The 7,151-nt window shown below is 49.6% G+C and overlaps 1 long non-coding RNA gene across 1 annotated transcript in view; it reads right to left on the bottom strand.

Moving 5' to 3' along the window:
* Positions 1–1,006: 1,006 nt before the first annotated feature.
* LOC109458461 (transmembrane protein 272) overlaps positions 1,007–7,151 on the bottom strand; it is a 30,798-nt gene continuing 24,653 nt past the window's right edge. The window contains exon 5 of the long non-coding RNA XR_012495560.1: positions 1,007–3,348. This is a non-coding gene — a long non-coding RNA (transmembrane protein 272). The remainder of the gene's footprint in view (positions 3,349–7,151) is intronic.

Below are 7,151 nucleotides of genomic sequence, written 5' to 3'. Positions count from 1 at the left end.
GCTAGTTGTCATATTTTTCTTACTGCTCTGGTGGCAAAGAAATTCAAAGCCAGAAATTTAGTCCAGGTTTTAGCAATGATTGAGGACCTATGACCGATCCTCTTCATTGCAATGGAGGTGGGGGTGGGGGAACATATGAGAATGAGCATAGTTCTTCAGCATTGGAGTAGGAAGAAAATAAAAGAACCCCTGCTCCTCTGCTTTCCACACATCATAGCTTTTCCTATGGTTCTACTTTTAACTATACATTTTCCCTTTATTTTATGGTATCAAATATAGTATTTAAAGACCCTCCAAATTTGTTGTGAAATAAGATATAAATATAGAGAAAGAAAGGAAGGAAATAAATCTTCTCCCAACCATTTCTGGGTAAGAGAATGTTTTGCTACTTTCAGAAGCATATTTGACAAGTCGTCGTCTATGGGAATGGAGAACGGTTTCAGCAGCACTCCAGCGCTAGTCACGCCTATCAGAAACAGGATCTCCAACGTGAGAGACCTGGCTACTGACATACCCAAGGCACGACCCGATATCTGCAATCTGCTAACAGCCATTTTTATCTCCCTTGTTTTTTCACAATCTTTTTCCACCTTTGCCAAGGCCCCAGCAGCAAAGCCTCAGAAGCGCTGGTGTGGGAGGTGTGCAGGTTCTCTGGACTCAGGCCTTTGGTGTCCACAGATGAAGAACACGTGGTGATACTTGTCCTCAGGGTGGAAAGGAGGCAAATGTGCCTCTTCCCCTTCTCATATGTTCTCTGTGGCCAGACTCCTTGATGTAAGTCACTCACGAGGCCACCAGCAGTGTCTTGGTATCACTGTGAGATGAGAACAGTGCCGATACGTGAGTGGAAGAACCTTCATTGGTTCGTCCCCACATGGGCCTGTGTGGCCTGCTCCCAGGCAGGCATGGCTCTTCAATCCCAGCATTCCTTCTTTCTGGGTCTCTATGCAGCCTCAGAATCCTTCCCAACACAATGTGCAGCTGTGGCTGGAGCTAGCAGGAGAGAACAAAGCTGTTTGTCACCCTAGGCTATAGTGTGCCTACGCCAGTGGTGCAGTCCATTGGTGCCAGGAAAAGTGGGCCTCGGCAGAGGGGTGCCAGGCCCTTCTCCCCTATGAGTACAGAGTCCAGCTCTTCCCTAACTGTCTTTATAGGCTTGGCTTACTTTTTTAGAATGGAGTCTGTTCAAGTCTCCTGCTCAGGCGTTAGTGTCAGGGACGTTAAGGGAGGTACGGGTTGAAGCGTGGAGCTTAGAAATGGGGGCTCTGCTGGCTTTCAGCTGTGTTCATTTGTGTCCAAACTTTATTGTAGCGACTGGGAGTGACTGAGGAGCTGTCGCCTGGGGAAAGCAGCGTGGGAGAGGGTGCCCAAGGAATACCCGGCCTGCCCCAGTGTCTGAGCTTGCAGACTCTCCCTGGCCCCCAGCACGGAGAGGGTGACCTGCAGCACGATGAGAATGGCATTGGACACACAGATGAAGGCAGGATCCACATGTGGCACACCCTCTGATCTTCCATGGCTCAAGTGAAAACAAAACTTGAAAGTGCCAGGAGGAACAGGGCAGAATAAGGGCTTTCCCGCCCCAGCAGAGGGCACAGCCAACACCTTACAAGAGAGGAAAATCAAGACCAAAGGTGACTTTGGGTGACTGATGCTCAGAGAGTGCCTCCAAACTCAGTGGGAACTCTCAGCTCCTTTTCTCTTAAAGCCACGGAGAGGAGTGAGCCTTGTGGTTTGAGCTGACACTTCTGATAAAGGGAGGTGGCCCACATTGATGGCCACTCAGGCGTTGATTTGTTTATACAGCACACACAAAAAAAGCAACTCAGCTCTGTGTAAATTTGCAGAGATTGTGCATGTGGCTGAGACAGAAGCATAGTTATGCAGGTGCCATGCCCGCTGGGCGCTGCCCCTGGAAACACAGAGGGGTGCTCCCCACTGAGGACTGACTGGCACAGCACCACAGCCCCCAGGAACTTCATTTCACAACAGCGGCAAGAAGGGATGTCAGTGGTCACTGTTTGGTGTCAACTGGACCTCCAGACAAATGACTTTACAAAAGGCTTCCAAACCCTAACCTGACACTAAGTGGATTTGCTACTGAATGGTATATTTAAACGCAGAGACCAAAAAAATTACACATTAACGACACTGCATGCAGCCTGGCCAAAACATACAAAACTGGTTTCTGCCATCAGCAAATCCCACCAATGTACACAGATAACCAGGGAAAGAAGCCGACTCACGGCCAAGCAAAGAATCTGCAGTGGCGCCATACAGAGCACACTGTGAGAGGAAGGCTGCTCTCTGCGATGCTACTAGCAGGCCAGCCCAGAGCCCCAAGGGGAATTTACTTCTTTGACCTTGGCAGATTTTATAGCTGTCCTTGGAATGCCCATATAGGTCAGATCAAACCCATCTGATTTGGGGGTGGGAGAGAATTCTCTTTAACTTTCCCAAAAGGCAGCTGGACTCATCAAATAAGAGCACCTTTCTCCTTTCCATAACAAAAGCCATCCAAGCAGGTAAAGCTAAGTTATGTCTTGTTTGAAAGTCCACATTCTTTCTATAACTTCAAGGTGCCCATGGCTGAATGACAACACAGCAGTAACAACACCAAAGCTTGCTGTTGTACCAGTCATTGGAATTGCACTGGAATCTCATTCTTTGCCTCCATTACCTCACCCCCTCAAAAAAAAAAAACTCCCTTTGAAAACACTTATGAGAACAAAATTACCAGGCCCAGGCTGGCAAGAGTCTCTTTAGTCTGCTAGAATACTCAGTGCATTTGGTGGTTTCTTAAATGCCCGCAGGGAAGATTTTATTGTCTTTACAGCATGTCCCTTCTCCTGCGACAGTGTGTGCATGTTCACGTGTGTGCATGTGTGTACATGCATTTTTGTGTGTCTGCATATGTGTGCATGTGTGCATGTGTATGAGTGCCTGTGCATGTGTGTGAGTGCGTGTATGTGCACGTGTGTGTGCTGAAAGAGGGGGCTCGCAGTCTTCATCGACAGCCAAGCTCCACCTAGACCACACAGACACAATCACCGCACAGGACAAGTAAGCCCAGCACAATGTGGGACCCTGACCGCAAAGAGGTACAGGGTTTGGTCCCAGTAACCCTGAGGCTGCTGGAAAGGGGGAATAAAGCCAGGCAGGTACGCAGAAAAGACCCAGTAATTTCCTAGAATGAACCGGAGAAAAAGGAAGAGGGTAAGGATGGGTGGATGCAATATTTCTGCCTGTCTGACTCCAGGGGTATTTATCATCATCGTTGTCATCAATCACCACAGCCTTGGACGGAAGCCGCCTCCTCCTGATGCCATCAAACAGCAGGAGAGACACCTGGGTTATGACAGGGAGCCAGGGGTCAGAAGGCAGAGCAGCAAAGTAGAGGGAGGAGAGGGGAGAGAGAGAGAGAAACAGAGAGAAGTGCACGCACTGGAGCTGAAAATGCTGCCAAGGAGTGAAATTTAACTTGGAAGAATTAGAACTGGCAAGAATAAAGGCATCAATCCTCAGTCAACATCCTTGGTGGCATTTTCCTTTTAGACATGTGAGTTGCCCTGGACAGGAATCAATTGACTGAAATTCATTCCTGTGCCGAGAGTTTTGCTATTGCTCTGCTTCACTTCACTGGCCTGGAGGTCCGTTCCTTGGCCTCCCTGCCGCCAGTGACCTGCTCCTCCTCCTCCCATGGCCTCGCCTGGGTTCTGGTCATCAGCTGGAAGTGCCCTCCTCCTCAGTCAACATCTGTTATTTAAACCCCCCAGGCTGTGGCATCTTGTTGTGGCAGCCTGACCTGACTAACACGGACACTAAGTGCTTGTAGGCATTGTCTTACTTAAAACAACCCTGTTGAATGTACATTACTTTCCTCACTTTAGAAACAATGGAATTGAGGACCAGAAAGGTTAAGGAGCTTAGCCAAAGTCACATGTGTAAAAGTGGAAGCGCCAGAATATAACGCCAGGTCTGTCTTCGGCTACAGCTGGCATCCCTTCCACCAAGCCCTTCTGTGTCTCTGCCTCTTCCGCCGGCTTTCCCCCAGGGTGACCATCAAACATGGCCCAGGCTCTGTCCTCGTCCCTAGTGTTCTCACTCTGCGTGATCCCTGAGCGACCCCACCCACCTGCAGGCTGATGACACCAAGTCTGCAGCTCCTTTCCAGAACTTCCCCCCAAACTTCAACTGGGTAGCTCCACGGAATAGCCTCAGGCCTTAGGCTCAGCATGTTGGAAACACAACTCATCAGCTTGCATATTCCTCTGATCTGGTGCCATTGTCCAAGGTAGAAACCTCCCTGCTCCTCACCTCATATAACCTTCAATGTCCACTGTGCTGGCTGCACCTCCAGTAATTGTCCCCCCACTAACACGGATGGGCAGGAGCCACTGCGCACCTGGCCCAGCACACATGTGGAGCATGGCCCACTAGAGGAGCCCTGTTTTGCTTCATGCTTCAGTAGCATGGAGCTGCTTCCCATCTCCCTGTGTGCACTCTGTGCTCCTTCTCTTGGAGGCCCTTGCTCATACAATCCTCTCCGCCTGGAACCCCTCTGCTCCCCAACCTGACTCTTTCAAAAGCATCCAGGTAGAGGTCACCTCCTCCAGGAAGGACTCCAGGACCTCTCTGTGCTGGGTTAGGAATCTGTCTTCTGGGTTTCTGTCATTTTCTGTGTGTATCTCTACGATTTTCTTACCACACACCGAAGTAATTATCTGTTTATGAGCCTCTTGCTAAAGGGATGGGGTCTCCAGAAAAATAAGGACTGTCAATTGACCTTTGGACTTGGAAACACTGAGGCCATTGAGACTTCAATGAGAGCGGCTTCAGCAGTGTGAGAGGGGAGCAAATGAGAGGGGAGGGTGGAAGCCAGTATAGACAACTCTTAAGAAATGTGAAACAATAAGTAAAAGAAGAAACATGGCTGAGGAGGAAGAAAGGTACTCGGGAGGGATGTCTGTATGCAGACAGGCACCACTGAAAATGTTTGAGTGGAGAACTGCTGTAACTATTAAAGCCAAGGTGTAGCCCCCCCCACAAGGGACCAGGTGTGGGGAGCTCCGGCAGCAGCCCCATGGGCCTCTTGGCTCAGGGTGAGCGTGTGTACGTGCGTGTGCAGTGTGTATGTTCGTATACACCCACGTGCTCACTCGGGTGTGCCACACGTGTCCTGGCTACCTCTTGCTTCTTCCAGACTCACAGACATGGGGTGGGAGTAAGGAATCACTGATGTGGGCTGCAAGGGATGTCTGACCAGCACAGAGCAGGCTCAATGGCAGAATCTCCTCCTTCCCTCCTCCTCATGGTGTCCTCAGCCACAGCAGATGGCTCATGCTCATTCTCTCCGACCGCGGTCCCAGCACATTCTCCACAACTCATTCCGTTTGCCCAATTGCTGTGCTGTGCAACTATGAGCGGAAGCCCGGTGGAACAGACTTTCCCTTCTATTGTCTTAGCACGTTTCCGCCACAGGTGACATAATATTGAAACCTGGTCGGAAGCTAGAGGAATTCTCAGCAGTCCCCTCTATCTTGCAAAGAACCCTGAGCAGACTTTCCTGCGGCTTCCAGGCCACTTCACAGGTCTGGTCAATTCCGGATACCATGGGTCCTTCCCTCCTTTCCCAGGCCCATGTCTCCACCCATGCTGCTTTTGTCTTCTCTTGGATGTTCCCACCACTCGCTCTCTCCAGGGATCTGGGATTCTCAGTGGGGCTATGGAATGAGTGTGTCCTACCTGTGCTTACATGTCTGTCACGTCAGGAGCCCAGATCCTTGCCCTTCACAGATCTAACTCCTCCAGGGAGGGCTCCCTGGAAGACGGGGGTACACGCCGGAGCCTGTGCACAGGGAGAGGTGGGAGGGAGCTCCTTGGAGTGGTGTCGCAAAGGCAAAAAAGAAAATCAATTTGACTGGGGCAGGGCAGCCGAGGGTGACTGTCAGGGCAGCAGGCATGAAGTGAAGACCAGCTCCGTGGAAAGTCAAGGGAAAGCTTCTGTGTCCTCATCTGTAAGCTAGAGCGACTAGTACAGTTCCTATTTCAGCTACTCAGCACCCATTTCCCTTCCTGGCAGGGCCCCATCCCTTTGGGTTGGCTGTCCCCAACCCATCCCATGGTCAGGAGGCTAAATTCCAGTGCCTGTGTTCTACCAGAAGGCACCTTCCCCATGCTCTAGGCAGGGCCAGCAGGACCTCTAAGGTCCATGGATCTGGCTGCCCTCCCGGGACTGGTCCTTGAGCACAGTGACGCCAGGAAAGAAGAACTACCTTGGATTCATTCACTTTACTGCAGGCCCATGCAGGCCCCACCACCCAGGCTTTCTGGAGGCGCCTGGTTTCTTTCTCTTCCACCAACTTTTGAAGTGTGAGCTTTTTAAAGAAATGACCCCTTATGTTAGCCAGAGTTGATTTTTCTGTTCCTTCTTCATACAAGTACCTGCTTCAGAGGAGTGCTGTGAAGACTGACTGTATTCAAAATGGGGGCAAAGCCCTTAGCACAGCGCCCCCTACATAGCAAGTGCCCTCACTGCATGGTAGCAATTATTACTAAAGAAGGGGGAACATCAGAAGGTACGGCGGAGTGTTAGGTAGATAAATGGTCACTAAATCAGTGTTTTTGAAACTCGAACACGGCACTCACTTACAAATACATTTTACATCATGACCTAGCAATGAGTGACTACATGGTCTTGTGGCTCAGAGTAATCCTGGGTTATGCTGTTTTCCTGGCATGATGGTTATGAGAGCCCCCTTAAATGCTCAGAAGTGTCCCAATTTGGATGGTAAATTATGGTCATTTTACCCAAACACATGTGTGTATCACACAATACTTAACTTACTAGGAGGCACTCTAATATTTTCTATTCTATTTTTTATTTAAAGTGGTCAAAACCTACTAAATTCATTTCACGATCTTTAATGGGTCATGACCCTGAGTTCTTTTTGATAACTTGGAAATGTCAACTGACTTCTCATCAATTTTCTCTTCAATAACATGCAATACTGTGGTGCTATCTGATGCATTTCAAAAAGGAAGCTGGACGTCACTGTGCAGTGTTGTCAGGGGCTTCAATACAAAGCACCGGCATCACTAGTAAACTTCTCTGGGGATTGTATAAACCTGTTTCTTGTTGCTCTAATGGT

The sequence above is a fragment of the Rhinolophus sinicus genome, linkage group LG04 (genome assembly GCF_036562045.2).
Source record: "Rhinolophus sinicus isolate RSC01 linkage group LG04, ASM3656204v1, whole genome shotgun sequence".
Lineage (NCBI taxonomy): Eukaryota > Metazoa > Chordata > Mammalia > Chiroptera > Rhinolophidae > Rhinolophus > Rhinolophus sinicus.
This window is presented reverse-complemented; position numbering and strand designations above follow the sequence as displayed.